Consider the following 20,206-nt stretch of genomic DNA (forward strand, 5'->3'; position numbering starts at 1 on the left):
CTCCCTCCCTCCCTATACATAGGTCAAGTTTTAGGGAGTTCTATCGGCACTCCTGCCAGACCTATGTACATTCCAAAAGGGGAGTGAAAATGGAATTTAGCAGAGCGGTGGATTCTCTGGAGCGATTTACTCAAAATAAATTATATTAAATAATACACTGCTATGGATTTTGGCGATCACAAAAAATTAACAGCATAACACAAAAGGTTATCTGATGTATATCACAATATGGAGAATTGAAAACGTCAGAACAGTGGGTTTTCTTATGCATTTTACATTAAAAAATTAAACAAGGTCTATAAAACATCAGGAGATTTTCCGTTGAAATTCACAAAAAAAACTAGACAATACACCATAACAGAATATTCAATGTTGCATTTCACAAGCAAAAGAAGGTTTAAAATACGCAAGCAGAATCTTCGTTGCACTACACAAACATATGAGAGACAGAAAATTCCTCCAAACAAGAGGAAATATAAATCTGGTGTAAAGCAGCTTTATGATATGAATACTCTAAAAAAAGAAATTGACATTAGGACCGTCCTAAATGTAAAACGCATAAAAATAAAACAAACCGAAAGGTTCTTAATGGAAAAAGGAACATAATAAAAAAAAAAACTAAGCAAAATCCATCGTAGAGTGGTGACTAGCTAAATTATAACATAAATAATGGACCTGCCGATTCACTATGCATTCAAAGAGAATAGTAAAAGAGAAACTAATCCATCAATTGAGCAAGGACAGCCAAACTATAGCAACCCCCTTTCCAATACCTGATAACCCCAAACCCTTTACCCCAGGATCCTACCTCCTGTCAGCCCCACCCCATCAAACAAAAACCTTGAACACCTTCCCCCTCCCCTCCCCAACCTCTCCTCCAGGTTCCCCCGAAGGCTCAGTGTGGTCAATCGTACATCTAAAAGGTTCTTTATATATCACCGTAATTCCATTTATCACCCTTTGTGCTTTCAACATTGGGGGGAGATCAAAGCTCTGGACATTAGTGCTGGCCAATTTAATGACTATTCAGGTCACAGCTCGAATGCACAGCTCGGAAAAATGATAAGCGTTTTCAATACGCCTTTACCCCAGAGAAAGCGATTCGGAGAGAAGGCAAGGCGAGATCGAACGCATTATGGAGTGGAATATAGAGTTCGGGCCAAAGGCCGAGCGATGGGACCTACGAGGTCATTCGGCGCTGGAAAGGAAAATTGAGAGTAAAAGGTTTGCAAAGGTGTAACAGGAGGGGAAACCTCGCAGTTGCTCTATGAAATAATCGTTAGGAGAGGATTGATAGCAAGATGGAAGAAAGGTAATATGAATGAAGGTACAGTAAAAGGAATGAAAGGGGTTGCAGCTAGGGGCCGAAGGGACGCTGCAAAGAACCTGTAGCAATGCCTACAGTGTACATATGACCGGACAGTTATAAGCTAATTCAACACGCCTATTTGTGAAAACGGGTAACATAAATGCACGTGTGAACATTATATACTTATATAATATATATCTGCAAAGGCGTGAGAATCATTATAATTCACTCCACTCCATCTTTATCACATACATCACAACTTTCTGCTCTCTTCCTCTCTTCTTTTCTCATAATTATTATCATTTTCTTTTACTATTAGAGTGGTAAATAAGTTATCAGCATTAAACAATTTAACCATCCATTCACACAATCACTGTACTTTGCGAACCTCACAAAATTTTAAGCTTAATCGGTCAAGTTACGTTTCCTGTTCTCCCGCTAGAAACGTATCAGATGAAACAAAGCCTTCATTACTTTTTTTGTAATCAATGCGTCTTCATTTCCTTTCTTTGATATCCTCTCCTCTCTGTCATTTCTCATCCATCTCCATCAAGTAACCTCCACCTTCCTTCGTAATTTCAACTTCCATATCAATCTCAATTCCTTACTGCAACTTTTTTACTCTCAGTTTCCATCCTCAAAAAAAAACCACCATCTCCCATACTTGGTCCTCTCTCTCTCTCTCTCTCTCTCTCTCTCTCTCTCTCTCTCTCTCTCACTTCCTCCGGAAACGGTCTTCTGAGTATATGAATGATGAAGTTGAAACACCTAATCTCAAGTTTTTTTACGTCCCCCATTCCTCTACAATTATCTGTGTTTTATCTCCAGGTTCGTTTCTTAACTCCATTTCTCTTAAAATGATTTTTGTCCAAAGTTCTTCCAATTCCGTTGTCATTCACATATAAAAAATGTCCCTATAATTTCCTTATCTAAGGGAAGCCTTGATTATACGAGCTCATGTACGCTGCATAAAATTCTTAAGTATGCATTCAGTTCTAAATAAAAATATATACAAATGAATGAACACAAAGATCAGTTTTTGTCACTCGACAAAAATTTATATAACTGACATTTTAATGATGTACATACCACATATACAAAAACCAAATGATCTAAAATATACTGAATAATAATAATAATAATAAGAAAACCCAAATTTGGCTCTCGACAGAATTCATTTTGAAGGGTATTTGCATGAAACGCGCCTGTGCAAGCATATACGGTGTTCTTTAAAGCACAAGAAAACACGAAAAATTCAAGTTATCACTTAACAAAATGCATATCAGTAAAATCTTCACAAAGAACTTATAAAGGAATCTTAAAATTAGTTGACAGCAAGAGTAATCAAATAAGGTACTCGACAAAATTTATATGAAAAAACATTTAAATGACACAAACACACAAACACACACACAATCATACACACACACACACACAAGATACTCTTAAAATTTCTTAAGAACAGTAGAAAAAATCTGACACACGTCAAACTTTACAACGAAGAAATGAAACACGCACCCATCCACACACACACACACACACACACAAGCGAGCAATATGATCTAAAAATTGAAAAAGAGTGAGATGAACGAAATTTTAATTGATACGCACGCACACACACAAGGGGAACATAAAACTGCATGAAAAAATTCCCTAAGACGAACTGCGCCGAATCAAACTGTCGGGAGTATTATAACTTACGCTTTCCGGAATAAAAAATCATCCTTCCAACATTGGAATCGACACAATCGTGATTCCAGACAGGAACTTAAATCCTGGAACCTTCCCCCCCCACTCCCCTCATCCACCAGTTTCCCTTCCCCAACCCCAGCATCCCACTCCCCATCCCCAAGTTTCCTTCTTCCCCCACTCCCAGTTTCCCCCTGCCCCACCCTCAGTTTTCCCCTTCTCCACCCCCAGTTCCCCATCCCCATTCCCCAAGTTTCACTCTCCCCACCCCAAGTCCCCCTCCCCACCCCCAGTTTTCCCTTCCCACTCCCCAAGTTCCCCCCTCCCCAGCCCCAATCTTCCTCTCCCCTACATCCCAGTCTTCCCCTCCCACACCCCTATTTCCATCTTCCCCGCCCCACGATGAAAAAATTACAGAAACGGTGCGCCAAGCGATGGCCGGGGGTGGGGGGGCGGGAATCCACGAGCAGTGGGATCTATCACCTTGGGTGAATTCTAATTTACATATTTATATTAAAGAGAGAGAGAGAGAGAGAGAGAGAGAGAGAGAGAGAGAGAGAGAGAGAGAGAGAGAGAGAGGTGGGGCCGAGAGGCGAATCTGCTTTAAAAGTATCATTACTACATTTCCCTAATTCCCTCAAGAGGGGAGTCGGGCTTTTTCGTTTCTTTGTTCCACTCCTCCTCCTTTTCCTCTGTGCAATTACTTGTTGATACAGTCCCTGTTTTGCTCGCCTCCAGTCCGTCTGTTTATTTGTTTATTTATTTATTTACTCGTCTCCCTCAGAATCCGGTTCGTCTCCAATTTCGACCGAAACCTTAGAGTGAAAAGCAGAGCGCAAATAATTCCCTTTCTGTGTAAGGCCAGAGCGTCATGGCTTGTTTGTACGATAACCTGAATATGGCGCTGAAATTTGCATATTACTCTCGTGCAGTCGCAAATTCATGTGTTGCACGTAGATTTGAAACGCACAAACACCTTTATGGGGAAATAATGCTGGAGGGAAATGTTCACTGAAATAAACTCACAACACACCAACATGCATATATATATATATATATATATATATATATATATATATATATATATATATATATATATATATATATATATATACATACATACATACACACACACATATATATATACATATATAGCCTATATGTATGTATGTATGTGTGTATGCCTCTTCCCTCAAACAAAGGATGAGGGTGCTATAATAGCCCCATGGCCATCTCTATCTTGGCTGAAAAACGTAAAGTATAGTCCAGTAACTTTCATGTGAATAATGCATTAGTTATATTGGGATTATGGATCTCTTGATAATGAAACGAATGACAACCAACGGAATATGCATACATATATATATATATACATATACATATATGCATACATATGTATAAATATACATGTATACACATATTCGAAAATGATATCACCAGTTACGGAAAAGAGCTCATTTAAACCTTATATACTGCCAAAAATGGATCAGATATAATTGGCATACTGCCATAAAACACTGATCCTTTGAGGAATATATCAATATATGATCCATAGCTAAAAATAGCAGTTGTATAAAATAGATATAGTACGTATTTGTGGTTGCCAATGTCCACACGTAGGGAATACTGAATTGAAGTGTCATACAATGTTTACATATAATACTGACACGTACTTCTCTGGAGATCGAAAACGTACTTAGCAGTTTAAGAAAGCCTGAAAATCGATAAACTAATTTTCCTTAAGCAATTCACGCGTCTACTTAAACATGACAAAAAAATGAAAACAACTCAGTGATAAAAGAATGAATCTACAAAAAAAAAAAAAAAAAAATTAACAGACCTAAAAAATAAGCTCAGGATTCAAACCAGACAGAAAACAAAAGAAGTTAAAATGCGCCGAAGTTTCTTCGGCGCAATCGAGTTTTCTGTTAAGCCGCTACAGCGCATAATCAAGGCCACCGAAAATAGATCTATCTTTCGGTGGTCTCGGTATAATGCTGTATGAGCCGCGACCCATGAAACTGTAACCACGGCCAGGTGGTGGCCTGGCCTATGTCGTTGTCAGAAGCACGATTATGGCTAAATTTAACCGTAAATAAAATGAAAACTACTGAGGCTAGAGGGCTGAAACTTGGTATGTTTGATGATTGGAGGCTGGATGATCAACATACCAATTTGCAGGCCTCTAGCCTCAGAAGTTTTTAAGATCTGAGGGCGGACAGAAAAAGTGCAGACAGAAAAAAAAGTGCGGACAGAATAAAGTGCGGATAGAAAAAGTGCGGACGGACGCACAAAACCGGCACAAAAGTTTTTTTTTTTTACAGAAAACAAAAAATGGAACACAAACAATCGACGGGGGAAATTAATCGTAGAATCTCACGCCGATTCATATATGTAAATTCGCGTTTATTTCCTTTTCTGTTCCAACTCATCCAGAAGGGAGACTTGTCATTAACTACCGCGTGAATCAAATGCAAATTTGCGGTGGAATAAATCAAGCTAGTGCAGAGAAACCTGCCTCTGGAGACTCCTCGTTGACAGAGAGAGAGAGAGAGAGAGAGAGAGAGAGAGAGAGAGAGAGAGAGAGAGAGAGAGAGAGGGCTGAAAACAACGATAAACGTTTGTTAGTTTTTTGTTGCATTAATGGAATATTCTACATATAAAGCACTGGCAAGTATGAACTTACAGGATAATTACTTGAGAGAGAGAGAGAGAGAGAAGGGGGGAGGGTGGCCTGAAAACAACAATAAACGTTTGCAAGTTTCTTGTTGCATTAATGGAATATTCTACACAGAAAACACTGGCAAGTATGAACTTACAGAATAATTACTTGAGAGAGAGAGAGAGAGAGAGAGAGAGAGAGAGAGAGAGAGAGAGAGAGAGAGAGAGAGAGAGAGAGAGAAGGCTGAAAACAACGATAAACGTTTGCAAGCGTATTGTTGCATTACTGGAATATTCTAGTACACAAAAGTACTGGCAAGTATGAACTTACATATTAATTACTTGAGAGAGAGAGAGAGAGAGAGAGAGAGAGAGAGAGAGAGAGAGAGAGAGAGAGAGAGAGCTGAAAACAACGATAAACTTTTGCAAGCGTATTGCTGCATTACTGAATATTCTAGTACACAGAAGTACTGCAAGTATGAACTTACATATTAATTACTTGAGAGAGAGAGAGAGAGAGAGAGAGAGAGAGAGAGAGAGAGAGAGAGAGAGAGAGACCTGAAAACAACAATAAGCGTTTGCAAGTTTATTGCTGCATTAATGGAATGTTTTGAGTAGAAAGCCCATTCATGTAGGAACTTACAGTATAATTTATCTGGGAAAATGTGTGCGTATGTGTATGAGAGAGAGAGAGAGAGAGAGAGAGAGAGAGAGAGAGAGAGAGAGAGAGAGAGAGAGAGAGAGAGAAAACAGGATTTATATAAAAAGTTTAATAAAGTACCTCATAAATGCTTTTTCAATCAAGACTTTTAAATCTTAACAGAATTGGCAGACCTAGCAATATTTCCTAAATTAAAATAAGTTACTTGATAAAAAAAATGAATAAAAATTCTGTTGCAAATAGTAAAAGTCCCAATTAAATTCACCACCTTTAGATTTTAAGACCTTCCTTGCATTACAAAATAATAAACTAGTACAAATAAACCTAAAGTAATAAAAAATTATAGCTCTAGACATGAAGAAAATCTACTGACGAACAAATAACAGACACCGAACCTTGATAAGAAAATACAATATTATTGAACATAAGCTGAACGGATTCTGATCTGGTTTTACCAAGTAACCAAATATCAAATATACTAAAAAGGATTTTATCATAAAGAGAATACTGATATACGGATTTCGTTTTAAAAAATGTCTGGCAAAGGATGGATTATTTTCTTCTAAATAATGATCAATTGACGATATGGAGGGACGGTAGTTGTATACAATACAAGGGGTCAATAAGGAACCAAAAATCAGAGTCCATGGAAAGATTATTTGAGAACATTTCAGAATATTTACGAAATGCGCAGACAGCGATATCATAGTTCATATACAAAAATATTACACTATAAGCAAAAAAAAAAAAAAAATATTAGCTACACGCAAACTACGAGACTAGATTATAAAATTCAAATTTTCATGAGACTGAGGCTCCAAACTCATTTAGAGAAAACAAAATATCGTGGTTTTCAAAAAATAAAAACACCATGATATTTGGTTCAAGTGGGAACATGTCGCGGAGTTCAACACTTGATTTGGTCTAATGGCTCCCGAAATGAAGCATTCAGTTCTTCTATGTGTGAATTAGGACAAACAACACACACACACGTAAATACATATACATATTCATATATAAATTATATATATATATATATATATATATATATATATATATATATATATATATATATATATGTGTGTGTGTGTGTGTGTAAATACATACACACACACACACACGCACACACACACACACACGCATATATATATATATATATATATATATATATATATATATATATATATAGAGAGAGAGAGAGAGAGAGAGAGAGAGAGAGAGAGAGAGAGAGAGAGAGAGAGAGAGAGAGAGAGAGAGAGAGAGTACATTATCCTGAAGGGTAGAAGGGAAACCCTTCAGAGTGTATACCCCATTGCCTTCATTTCGTCTTAATTATAATTATGCTTGCATTGTGGCACAAATACGACGGGAATGAAAAGCACGCATAAAAAAAAAAAAAAAAAGAAAAAGGGTAGAGGGTGCTTAATAAATTAAGACCAACAAGAAAACGAGTAAATTACTTTCCCCGAGAGTTAATTAAGAACAAACACTCGAGCGTTCCTTGTGAAAATAAAAATCCTTACTGGGTCATAAAAGAGAGGAATGCAATACGTAAAGGAAATGAAAAATGAAAATTCTTTTCGATTACAGAAATATGAAGCTGGAAAAAAATAAATAAAACAAATTTTCTATGATAAAAACTATTTTCGATTACAGAAATATGAAGCTGGAAAAAAATAAATAAAACAAATTTTCTATGATAAAAACTATTTTCGATTACAGAAATATGAAGCTGGAAAAAATTAAATAAACCAAATTTTTAACGAAAAAAATTTATTTTCAATTACAGAAATATAAAGCCGGAAAAAAATAAAGAAATGAAATAAATTTCCCATTAAAAAATTTTTTTTCGATTACAGAAATATGATCTAAAAAAAATAAATAAAGCAAATTTCCCATAAAAAATTTTTTTCGATTACAGAAATATGATCTAATAAAAAATATATAAAGCAAATTTCACATGAAAAATTTTTTTCGATTACAGAAATGTGAACCTGGAAAAAATAAATAGAACAAAATTCCCTGTAACATTTTTTTTCGACTGCAGAAATATGAAGGGGGGGGGGGAAATAAAGCAAATTTCCCATGAAAAAAAAAACTCCTTTCGATTACAGATATATGAACCTGTGCATGAAAAAAAAAAAACAGAAAAGCAAATTTTCCATGAAAAATGCAGTTCAATCCTCCCCAACCCCCATGAAATATAAATAACAGTCACTAATCTCATACGAGAATATGACCTGTAAACAAACAAATCACCGCGTATAAAGGAGGGGGCGGGGGTGGGGGGTGGGGTGGGTGTGGGGGTGGGGTGGGGGTGGGTGTGGGGGTGGGGGTGGAATATAAATTATGCAGATTGAAAGGGCAAGTGCAACTGACGTGTAATTAACAGCATGTGTAAAATTTTGTTCATATAATTAGGAGACGGCAACGCAGCTTGCTTGAAAGAAGCACACGGTTTTTTTTTTTCCTTCGTGCTTTCTAATGAAAAAGTCGGAGTCGTGATAGAATGCTGGAATACCGGAGGAAATTTCAAGCTAACGACAGTAAAGCCCTGTTATTTCCCCGGGATGGATATGATTTCTGGGTTAACGTCAGCGATATTGCAGTGATTAAACGCCTAGGAATTGTTGAGGAATGGACTATTTAATATATATATATATATATATATATATATATATATATATATATATATATATATATATATATATATATATATATATATATATATATGTATGTATGTATGTATATATATACATACACAAATATATATATATATATATATATATATATATATATATATATATATATATATATATATATATATATATATATATATATATATATATATATATATATATATATATATATATATATATATATATATATATATATTGTATAAGCACTGATCAAAATATTGATACACGGAAACCTTTACCAAACTTTCCTCCATGCAAATTTCTCAAGTCATTTACTAAAACCTAAATGCGTACAAATGAGCAAAATGGCATAACACCTCATTGCAAAAGCCACCAAGCTTTATCATTAAGTTCAAAATGAATAACGAGAAGTTGTAATGAGAAACAAGTAGAAAAATGCGCACAAGTGTTTTCGGCGCAATCGAGTTTTCTGTACAGCCGATAAAGCGTATAATCTTTTGGTGGTCTCGGTACAATGCTGTATGAGCCGCGACCCATTAAACTTTAACCACGGCCAGGTGGTGACCTGTCCTATATCGTTGCCAGGAGCACGATTATGGCTAAATTTAACCTTAAATAAAATAAAAACTACTGAGGCTAAAGGGCTGCAATTTGGCATGTTTGATGATTGGATGGTGGATGATCAACATACCAATTTGCAGCCCCCTAGCCTGAGTAGTTTTCAAGATCTGAGGGCGGACAGAAAAAAGTGCGGATGGACAGACAAAGCCGGCACAATAGTTTTCTTTTACAATATACTAAAAATGTATTATAAATGAAACTTACGGAAAAATCATAAAACCCTGAATATTAATGTTATTTTAGAACAAAGAAGTTCTTAATACATTTCCTTTTCGACCAAACGAAAAAAATCTTAAAGTTTTTCGAAACGAGACCAATGCCACTACTTCCCTAATTAAGGCATTCGGCAAAACTCGTAATTACCATATCCAAAAAAAAAAAAAAATAAGTGGGCGAATTCCTCTGGTATCAAATTATAATCTAGTATAAAAAAAGTATAAAAAATAATTTAAAAATCAAAATTTCATTAGCGATGACTCTCAACCTTGACATAATTATGCGTAAGAGTTCAGTCGGCTAATGAATAATTGAATTTAATGTTATCATTTAGTTCTTTGTTTTCCAGCACCGGGAAAGTCGAAATATCCCTTATTTAATCTTTAACAAACGGCTATGGAATTTTGAGTTTATTATGAGCAGGTGACTCATCGTTTGTAGCAAAACCTGCATCAACTTAGCATTTTCCTTCGTCATAAATGATGCACTAGCTGAAAAAAGCAAGGTTTCACAGAGAGAGAGAGAGAGAGAGAGAGAGAGAGAGAGAGAGAGAGAGAGAGAGAGAGAGAGAGAGAGAGAGAGGAATGACATAAAACCCTCTTCTGATTAGCCTTGGAAAAATAAAGATAGTATCTAGAAAATATGGGAAGTATTAGTAATTTGTTTATTTCAAATATATCACAGCGTATTTTTTTTTACTTTTTACACTCTTCTTCTCTCTCTCTCGCTATTAAACAAAAGGGTCTGCGACCGATCGTGAATGCATAAAACTGCTTCGAGACCCCGACATATTTCTTCTAAACTTTCCTTAGTCGATGGACCATACATCTAACCATTGCGACTTTTTATTGGAAGGTTAGTCACTGGCTGGACAAATAATGCTTTTAAAAAAAATTGATGATTCACTATAACAACAATGGCTTTGTAACAGGATAATATATTTATGTTCATTTCTCTTAGATGACGCACATCAAGAGTAAGGAGACGCGTTTATCGCACACAATATTAAACATAATATATATATATATATATATATATATATATATATATATATATATATATATATATATATATATATATTACAACAACTGTCGATACTCGATCACCAGAATGACCGATTTGGTATTAAGAATCCATGTCAAAATTGATATCATTCAAAATAAGATAATTTCTGCTAAGAATTTCCTAACACCCACATGGCTAAAAATAATCCTTAATTTAGTTCAAGTGTTAAGTACTTACGAAAAAAGTTCGTAGGTGGATAATATTAATATTCTTCTTCTAGGAGTTACTAAAACAAAGTTAAAGCAAAGTCCTCTGAATTCCTTTCGATAACTGCCATCAAAAATTTATTTTTGTTATTGGAAACGGAAATGGTATATAAAATCTAAGCCTAAAGCCAAGCACTGGGACCTAAGGGGTTATTCAGCGCTAAAAGCGAAATTGAGAGTAGAGGTGGTTTGAAAGGTGTAACAGTAGGAAAACCTCGCAGTTGCACTTTGAAACAACTGTTAGGAGAAGCTGGGAAATAAGATGGAAAAAAGAGAATGTGAACGGAGGTACAGTAAAAGGAATGAAAGGGGTTGTAGCTAGGGGCCGAAGGGACGCTGTCAAGAACCTTAAGTAATGACTACAGCGCACCGTGTGATGTGCACTGATGACACTACCTACCCGCCCCCGGAACTTTTGTTGTTTCCAATTATATTCTGTTATTCACATTTTTATTCGGTTTTTCATCTATCTACTTCCTGTTTCGAAGCCTTCCTTCCACCTTCCATCGCAATGTAATCCCGCTCGTTTGATTAAACGCTTTCTATTCCCATTGTCCTTTTTGTTTTTATTCTCAATTATCAGAGGTTTTATTCCAAGCTTTCCACTCTAATCCCATTTACATTCCCTTTATTTTCCTGCCACCATTTCGCCGTAAACACCGCCCCAGCCATCACCCCGCGTATGGCCGCCCGCGCACAAAACAACGGGGTGTGGACCGCCGGCCAATTATTCTATTGCGACCTATATATCACAGGCGAAATGTAAAATGAAGAACGTCAGGCGTGGATGAATAAAACGCACGAATAATGGCTCGGACACGCTTACCACCACAGTGGGTCCAACTGGTAATTAATAGATACCTGAATGAAATTACAAGGTGCCCGCGTCATTACAACACGCGCTTTACGCATGAATTCAACACATACACACACATACACATGACACATGAACACGCGCATATACAGTCTAGACGTTTCACATATTCGCTGTTTTTCTTCAGCGATACACTTAATTTTCTTTATTGTGAGAATTCCCCTCCACACCCCCAGCTCTCTATAGTCCTTGTATATATTGTAACGAAAAAGATACACTTATTAATTTTTTGTTTATTGTGAGAATTCCCCTCCACACCCCAACCCCCTATAATCTTTGTATATATTTTAACGTAGGAGACACCCCTATTAATTTTTTTTATTGTGAGAATTCCCCTCCACACCCCAACCCCCTATAGTCTTTGTATACATTTTGACGTAAGATATTTTTATTTTTCCGTTTTTCTTTCGAAAAGTATCATTGACGCGTGTCAAGAAAAATTTTCGACAGCTCCTTCTAACTGTTCAAAATTCCCGTATTTTTACATTCTTTTCACATGAAACAAAATTATTTTAAACTTATTCAACACAAGACATTTTATTTTTCCGTTTTCTTTCAGAACGTGTCATTTACACGGGTCAAGAGAAATTTTTGACAGAACTTTCAAACTGTTCAAAATTCCCGTATTTTTAAAATCTTCAAGAAACAAAATAATTTTAATCTTAGTTGATCGACAAATTCTTTTCCCTTTTTGGTAAATATGACTGATGTTTTTACCAGTTCTCTCTACATTTTTCTATTATTTCTCTTAAAATTTACAATTAACATAGAACATAATTACCATAGTACTTTCAATCAAAAATAATATTCTTTGGAAGCTTGAATTTCAAGTCAATTGTCTCTGCGGGCTTGTTCCCTCTGAATAGGGTTCAACTTCTGAATAATAATAATAATAATAATAATAATAATAATAATAATAATAATAATAATAATAATAATAATAATAATAATAATAATAACAACCTTTCAACGTATAATATACATGGTTGTGTCTTTTTTTATTTTACTTGTTATAGCAGAAATACTATTGACCAATAAAGCGAAAAATAACTGTCAAAAGAAGATTTCTGCAATATATGCATAGCGTAAATTCACCCATTCTGTATATCATGATTACTGTAGACAGCTCTCTCTTCTCTCTCTCTCTCTCTCTCTCTCTCTCTCTCTCTCTCTCTCTCTCTCTCCTTCTAATGCCTTAATCCAACCATAAGCAATTAAAATCACCCCTCTATGTTTATTTTCCTATGGAAGTACTGCTGGAATGAAACTGTATGCATACATCACACGAGAGAGAGAGAGAGAGAGAGAGAGAGAGAGAGAGAGAGAGAGAGAGAGAGAGAGAGAGAGAGAGAGAGAGAGAGAGAGAAACTCTTTTAGCACAACTGGTATAATAGCGCACGATACTGTATGCATGGATCATATATAGATACAGGGTAGGGGAAGGGATTTGTTTTAGAATACAATTAGTATAACTATAAAAGGCAGAGAGAGAGAGAGAGAGAGAGAGAGAGAGAGAGAGTCCTCCTCTTCCTGTTACCTACAACACCTTCCCTACGCAGGCAAAAAAATAAGGGCGTCTTTCCCCGTGGCAAACATATGGGAACGTTCGCCACCCTTAGGGGGCAGGGGTGGTTTGGGGAGGGGGCGGAGGGAGATGGGGCGTATCTCATCGCAAAGCAATATCTGTCTGTAATGCTTAACGAAAACCAGGGGGTCCCCGAAATCAAACCAATTTCAATTAAATCGGTGTCCGTTACTCGCGCGGGACAAAACACCAATTTGCTGCGTGTGTTTGTGCATTCCCATTCCTATTCCCGTTCCCACTCCCACCCCTACTCCCTCACTACAACAGGGCTTAACATAGTTTAGAGAACAGGGTGTGTGTTTGTGTGTATGTGTGTGTGAGTTAGTTCATGTGTTTGTTTATAGAGGTTACAAACAGACTTCCAGTTCGATTCTTCTGTACGCTTAACGCGAGGGCTAAAACCAGTCAGTCACACTCGCACACGAATTCATTTTGGCAATTTTATGTACATCAAAGGGTTCGTGGGCCATAATTTTACGTCTGTAGGTTATGTAACAATAATAATAACATAAAAGGAACATCAAAATAGCAGTTATTGTTATGTTTATATCCAGTCAGTATCGGTACGTCGTCAAAATCCCTTCAGTTTACCTAAAATGTCCAAAGTACTGTACATAATTATGACTTTCTTAAACTCATTTTAATAAAAAAGTAATTATCATGATGGCGACGATGATGAAAGGACTCCTATTACCAAGTTTCACCTGATTAATGGTCAGGTATATATATATATATATATATATATATATATATATATATATATATATATTATATATATATATATATATATATATATATATATATATATATATATATATATATATATAATATATATATATATATATATACATACATACATATACATACATACAGTATATTAATGTATATATACATATATATATATATAAATATATATATATATATATATATATATATATATATATATATATATATATATATATATATATATATATATATATAAAATAAATCATTAGGATTCTCTTACTCCTCTTCAAAAGGGTCATATGTATATTTCGGAAACTGCGGTACGTGGTTCCATACAGTATAAACAACCTTTCCCAAAATTTTGTTGTCCCATAAGTGATTCCTGATCACCATATTTTTCGTTCAGTTCATTTACATTTTTTGTTATAACTTCTATTTGGGACTACTAAATTAAGGAACATGTTGAAATGACCATGATCTATTTCTGGATTTAGTCATCTAATAATAATAATAATAATAATAATAATAATAATAATAATAATAATAATAATAATAATAATAATAATAATAATACAAAAAGGTCAAACTTGAGCAGATTTTCAAAACTTTACATATTAAGATATATATATATATATATATATATATATATATATATATATATATATATATATATATATATATATATATATATATATATATATATATATATATATATATATATATATATATATATATATATATATATATATATATATATATATATATATATATATATATACAATAAAGAGCTGTCAACATGGACACGACAAAATCCAAGGCATTTTTCTTTGTACACATATGGTGTAACTGAAACGCGCCATCTTGAAGAACTGAAGCCATAAAGAAATTATTTTCAATAATGTTATGGAACGATTACATTCGAAAAATCTATATAAAAATATAGAGCTAAACTGAAATGACTGAGCAAATTTCAATATGGTTACGCTATTGCTCCTGAAACAGGGTACCTTTTGTCCTTAAATAAATTTAGAAAAATAACAGCACGGGAAAGTTATGAGCAAGAAACATCTTATGATATTTAAATAGCTTTAGAGTTTTTGAGTAAAATAAATCAGAAAACAAATCATAGAATCGGTGGTCCAATCGTATTGCGGATCAAGCAAGAATTAAGATATCGCAACGGATTTCAGTTTTGTTACCCATAAAATAAGACGCCACTGAACTTTTACATTTTCTATAAATGAAATTATACTTAAACAGAAAACGGGAAATAAAGAAAACGCACATTGCAAGTATAACTATAACAGCTGGCATTACTTACTCTAACGCCGTCGAGATGATCTTAAAACGTACACAACATTCGAGTCCATATTCCTTACCTGAAACGGAAACAATAAAGATAGTAAGTTACAGTAAATATTGACAAAAATTAGAATAAACTTACATCCAAGATATATGAATAAATTTTATTTCAAAACAATAATTACAAAAATACTTCATGGCCTAGAGATGGCCCATAACTTACTCAAACGTCAACGAATATGAACCAAAAGTGTGACAATGGACTTGGCTACATGTTATCTATCTCCATTATGCGTATTCTACATGAATTTTTAGATTTTTTTATGTCAAAATACATGAAGGAAAACAATCTTCATGACATACTGGCTTAATTCAGTACCCTTGAATAATGAATGAATATACTTGGTTTTATTGTACTTACATCTGTTTTTCAATGCATTTTTATTCACCACTGAGGTTACTCCATAAGGCCTATCAAACATATGAGCAGAATACACCAAGGTACTCCAAATTTTCTTGGAAGTAAGGAAATTTAGTGTCATTGTAATGAATAATTTCTTGTTTATAATAATAATTGCTGTAAAAATAGTTATTTTTAAACTTCCAATTAATGCTATGTTTCATTGAAACTTGGTGCATAAAGATGCTAAAACAATACTATAATATAGACGCAAAAACATTAATTCCATTGATCCATGTAGGATTATTAGTACAAAAATTCACTGTAGTAATCCCAAGCATTATATTTTAGTACTGTTTCCTGATTTTAAAATGACTCATTCTGGTTTGAATAAAGAAGGGAGTGTGGTTGTGGGCGAGGGGTAGGGGATGGGATAATAGCCTGGGTTTTGTCGTCTTAAATAAAAACCTACCAGTGTCAGAGGGGAACATTTACGACAAATGACAAACCTATGACTAATATTTACTTGCTCGAAACAAAACGAAGTCGTTATTCCCCTGCTGAAGTGCTTAAATAAAAGATGACATGACAAATGCTCACTACTGATAACAGACATGAGTCAGCAACCTTGACTTACATAAAAGGTGGAGAAAAAAAAAGTGAATATATGACTTCATAACCATCACTATTACAGGAATAACTCGAGATGATGGTGAGCACACTATATCTTTAGCTTCGTAATTATTCCTCTAAAAAAGTATTTTAATGTTGCCTGCATTGGTATACTAATCTTTCTAGGTTACAATATATTCATAAGTGCCACAACTGAAACCTAAATATGTGTATTGTTATGGAATGATCTCGTGTGGAACTTCAGAAGTTCAAACTGGGTTAAGATTCTTTCTTGTTAATCAGAATCACGAGGATCTAATTCCTCGAAGTAATTGTTTTTATATTGTTTATTTTTCCTCTTTTATTTCTTAGAGAGTTGATTTGATTATGTATTTTCTTTTTCCGCAGTTAGCCGCTTTCTACCTTGGAACGTTTGTGCTTACAGCATTTAGCTCTTAACTGGTGATGCACCTTGACCAATAATAATAATAATAATAATAATAATAATAATAATAATAATAATAATAATAATAATAATAATAATAATATAGAAAATTGTATTACTATGTAAAGGATACAATTTACTATATAATTGTGGATTTTTATTAAAATACTGTTTTTCACGAGATAGTGAATTTCTTACCAATAATAATAATAATAATAATAATAAATAATAATAATAATAATAATAATACTAATAATAATAATAATAATAAATTGTATTACTATATAAAAAGTTACAATTTACTATATAATTGTCGATTTTTATTAAAAAACTGTTTTTCACGAGATTATAAATTTCTTAGCAATAATAATAATAATAATAATAATAATAATAATAATAATAATAATAATAATAATAATAATAATAATCTACAAAACGGTACAGACATCAATACTGCTATCGAAATCAAGACATATCTCTGCCAGAAACCATCTATTATCAAAAGCGCTATTTAAAAAACTTTTCCTAACGCAAATTACGCCACTCTATAAATAAAAGAAAAAGATAACCACTCTCATTCATTATCCTTAAGTACAAGTGTCGCCAGAATAACAACAACTTGTTATCATTCAAAACCTGAACGAAGACAAGGACATTTATCATCCACAACCATTCATCAAAATTATGACTTGTTGATGATTTGTTATTTTTTATTTTTTTTTTTTATTTTTTTTTATTTTGGCGTTATGTCAATACCACAGACAAACATATCATGAAAAAATTGAAGGGCAGGTCATTACTGTTGACACTGGTTGTAATTATAACGGTCATAGTGTGACTTACGCTGTTTTCTCGACAACACGTCAGTGTACTGACGTATTGTTCTGTGTAAACAAGAATGGAGTACAGGAGAATATATATATATAAATATATATATATATATATATATATATATATATATATATATATATATATATATATATACACACACATATATATATGTAGTTGCAGTTTTTCAAATCCGTTCTCGAGATATTTGCTATGAAAGGAATGGTTCCAAAATCAACCAATCAGTTGAAAGAAATACAAATAAATCTAAAGAAAAGTGAAGATGGTTAGCCTGTAAAACCAAACCTTACACACACACGTACACACATATACACACATACATACATATATACACATGCATGCATACATACTGTACATACATACATACACACATATCTAAATCATATCTATCTGTCTATCTATCTACATATAAATACATACATACATATATATACATATACTGTACACACACACATACATATATATATATATATATATATATATATATATATATATAAAAAATATATATATATATATATATATATATACATATATATATATATATATATATATATATATATATATATATATATATATATATATATATATATATATATATATATATATATATATATATATATATATCAAAACGTCGAAGTAATTTTCATACGCATGTTCAGGAGACTTACCTTCAAACACACAAAATACTGCAACCTGATTCACACATTAATATACAACACCTAAAAACGCAAAAAAAAAAAAAATCACTACCAAGACACACCCGTAACCACCCTCATTAAATCAAGCCCAAAAAAACTACAAAAACTACAAGAATCGAAGCACAACCCAAACTTGGCACAGCATTGTTTGTGCTTTGCCTGAGAGTGACATCTGAGGTTGGAGGCCGTTCAGGACGATCTTTAAAGCAAAGAGCCTCTAGACAAACAAAGCCTTCTTGTTCGTTGGCGAGACTTTTGCCACCACAGGTAGATGGCAAGCAATCAAAGGCGAACTTTTAAAAATTATCCGGAGCATCTCGACTGGTGCGTAAATGGGGATTTTATCCGAACTCAGTCAGTGGATTTTAAAATTACCCACAGCACTTAGACTGAAAAGAAAATGGTAGTTGGAATACATAAGATTTGGGCCAAAGACCAAGCGTTTGAACCTATGAGGTCATTTAGCGCTGAAAATAGTGTTGGAATAATTACTAGGAGACTGGATTTTAAAATTATCCAAAGCTTCTAGACTGATGAAAAAATGTAAATTGGAATATATAAGATTTAGGCCAAAGGCCAAGCGTTGGGACCTATGAGGTCATTCAGCTCTGAAAATAATTTTGAAATAATTGTTAGGAAATTGGATTTTAAAATTATCCAAAGCTTCTAGACTGATGAAAAAATGGAAATTGGAATATATAAGATTTAGGCTAAAGGCCAAGCGCTGGGACCTATGAGGTCATTCAGCGCTGAAAATAATGTTGAAATAACTGTCAGGAGATTGGTGGAAAGTTAAGATGGAAGAAAGAGAATATGAACGGAGGTGTAGGAATGTTATCCGAACTCAGTCGCTTGAATATGTGGTGTTTTATTTTCGAAAATTATTTTCCGTCTCACCTTTCCTTTGTGGTTGTGTGTGTACGTGTGCGTGTGTGCGTATACGTCTGTGAGTTCATACACGTGGATGCACATTAGCGTTTGAATTTGCGCCTTATCACAGCCACCTTGGGCTTAATTGGAGACCTGTTTACTCCCCGAAAGCTCTATTAATCTCCTAGCATCAGAATGCACTTAGCAACCCAAAAACATTTACAAGACACCCACGCAAATATAAATGTATAAAATTTTAATTTGCGAACTTTCTAACTTGTGGCGGTACACGGTGTGGGTGAACTCCTGCCACAGACACACACACACACACACATATATATATATATATAATTTATAATGTTGTAATATATATATATATATATATATATATATATATATATATATATATATACAATACAATATATATATATATATATATATATATATATATATATATATATATATGTATAATGTTGTATCATCACAGCCGAATGGCAGAGCACTCGTCACTGAAGTCGGTGTATATGAACCACTTGCCAGTTATTTTTCCCCTTCAGTATTATTTCGGAGACAGAGTGAATTGGATATTCAACGACGCTTGTAGCTTAATGTTTGTGTGTGTGTGTGTATATATATATATATATACATATATACGTATATACACACACACATATATATGTAATGATCATAATACCTATATCCTCTATACTGATGATTTATTGCATTATTTATCACTTTCCTTAAGCTACCTCTGTAA

This window comes from Macrobrachium rosenbergii, chromosome 39 (genome assembly GCF_040412425.1).
Source record: "Macrobrachium rosenbergii isolate ZJJX-2024 chromosome 39, ASM4041242v1, whole genome shotgun sequence".
Taxonomy (NCBI): Eukaryota; Metazoa; Arthropoda; class Malacostraca; order Decapoda; family Palaemonidae; genus Macrobrachium; species Macrobrachium rosenbergii.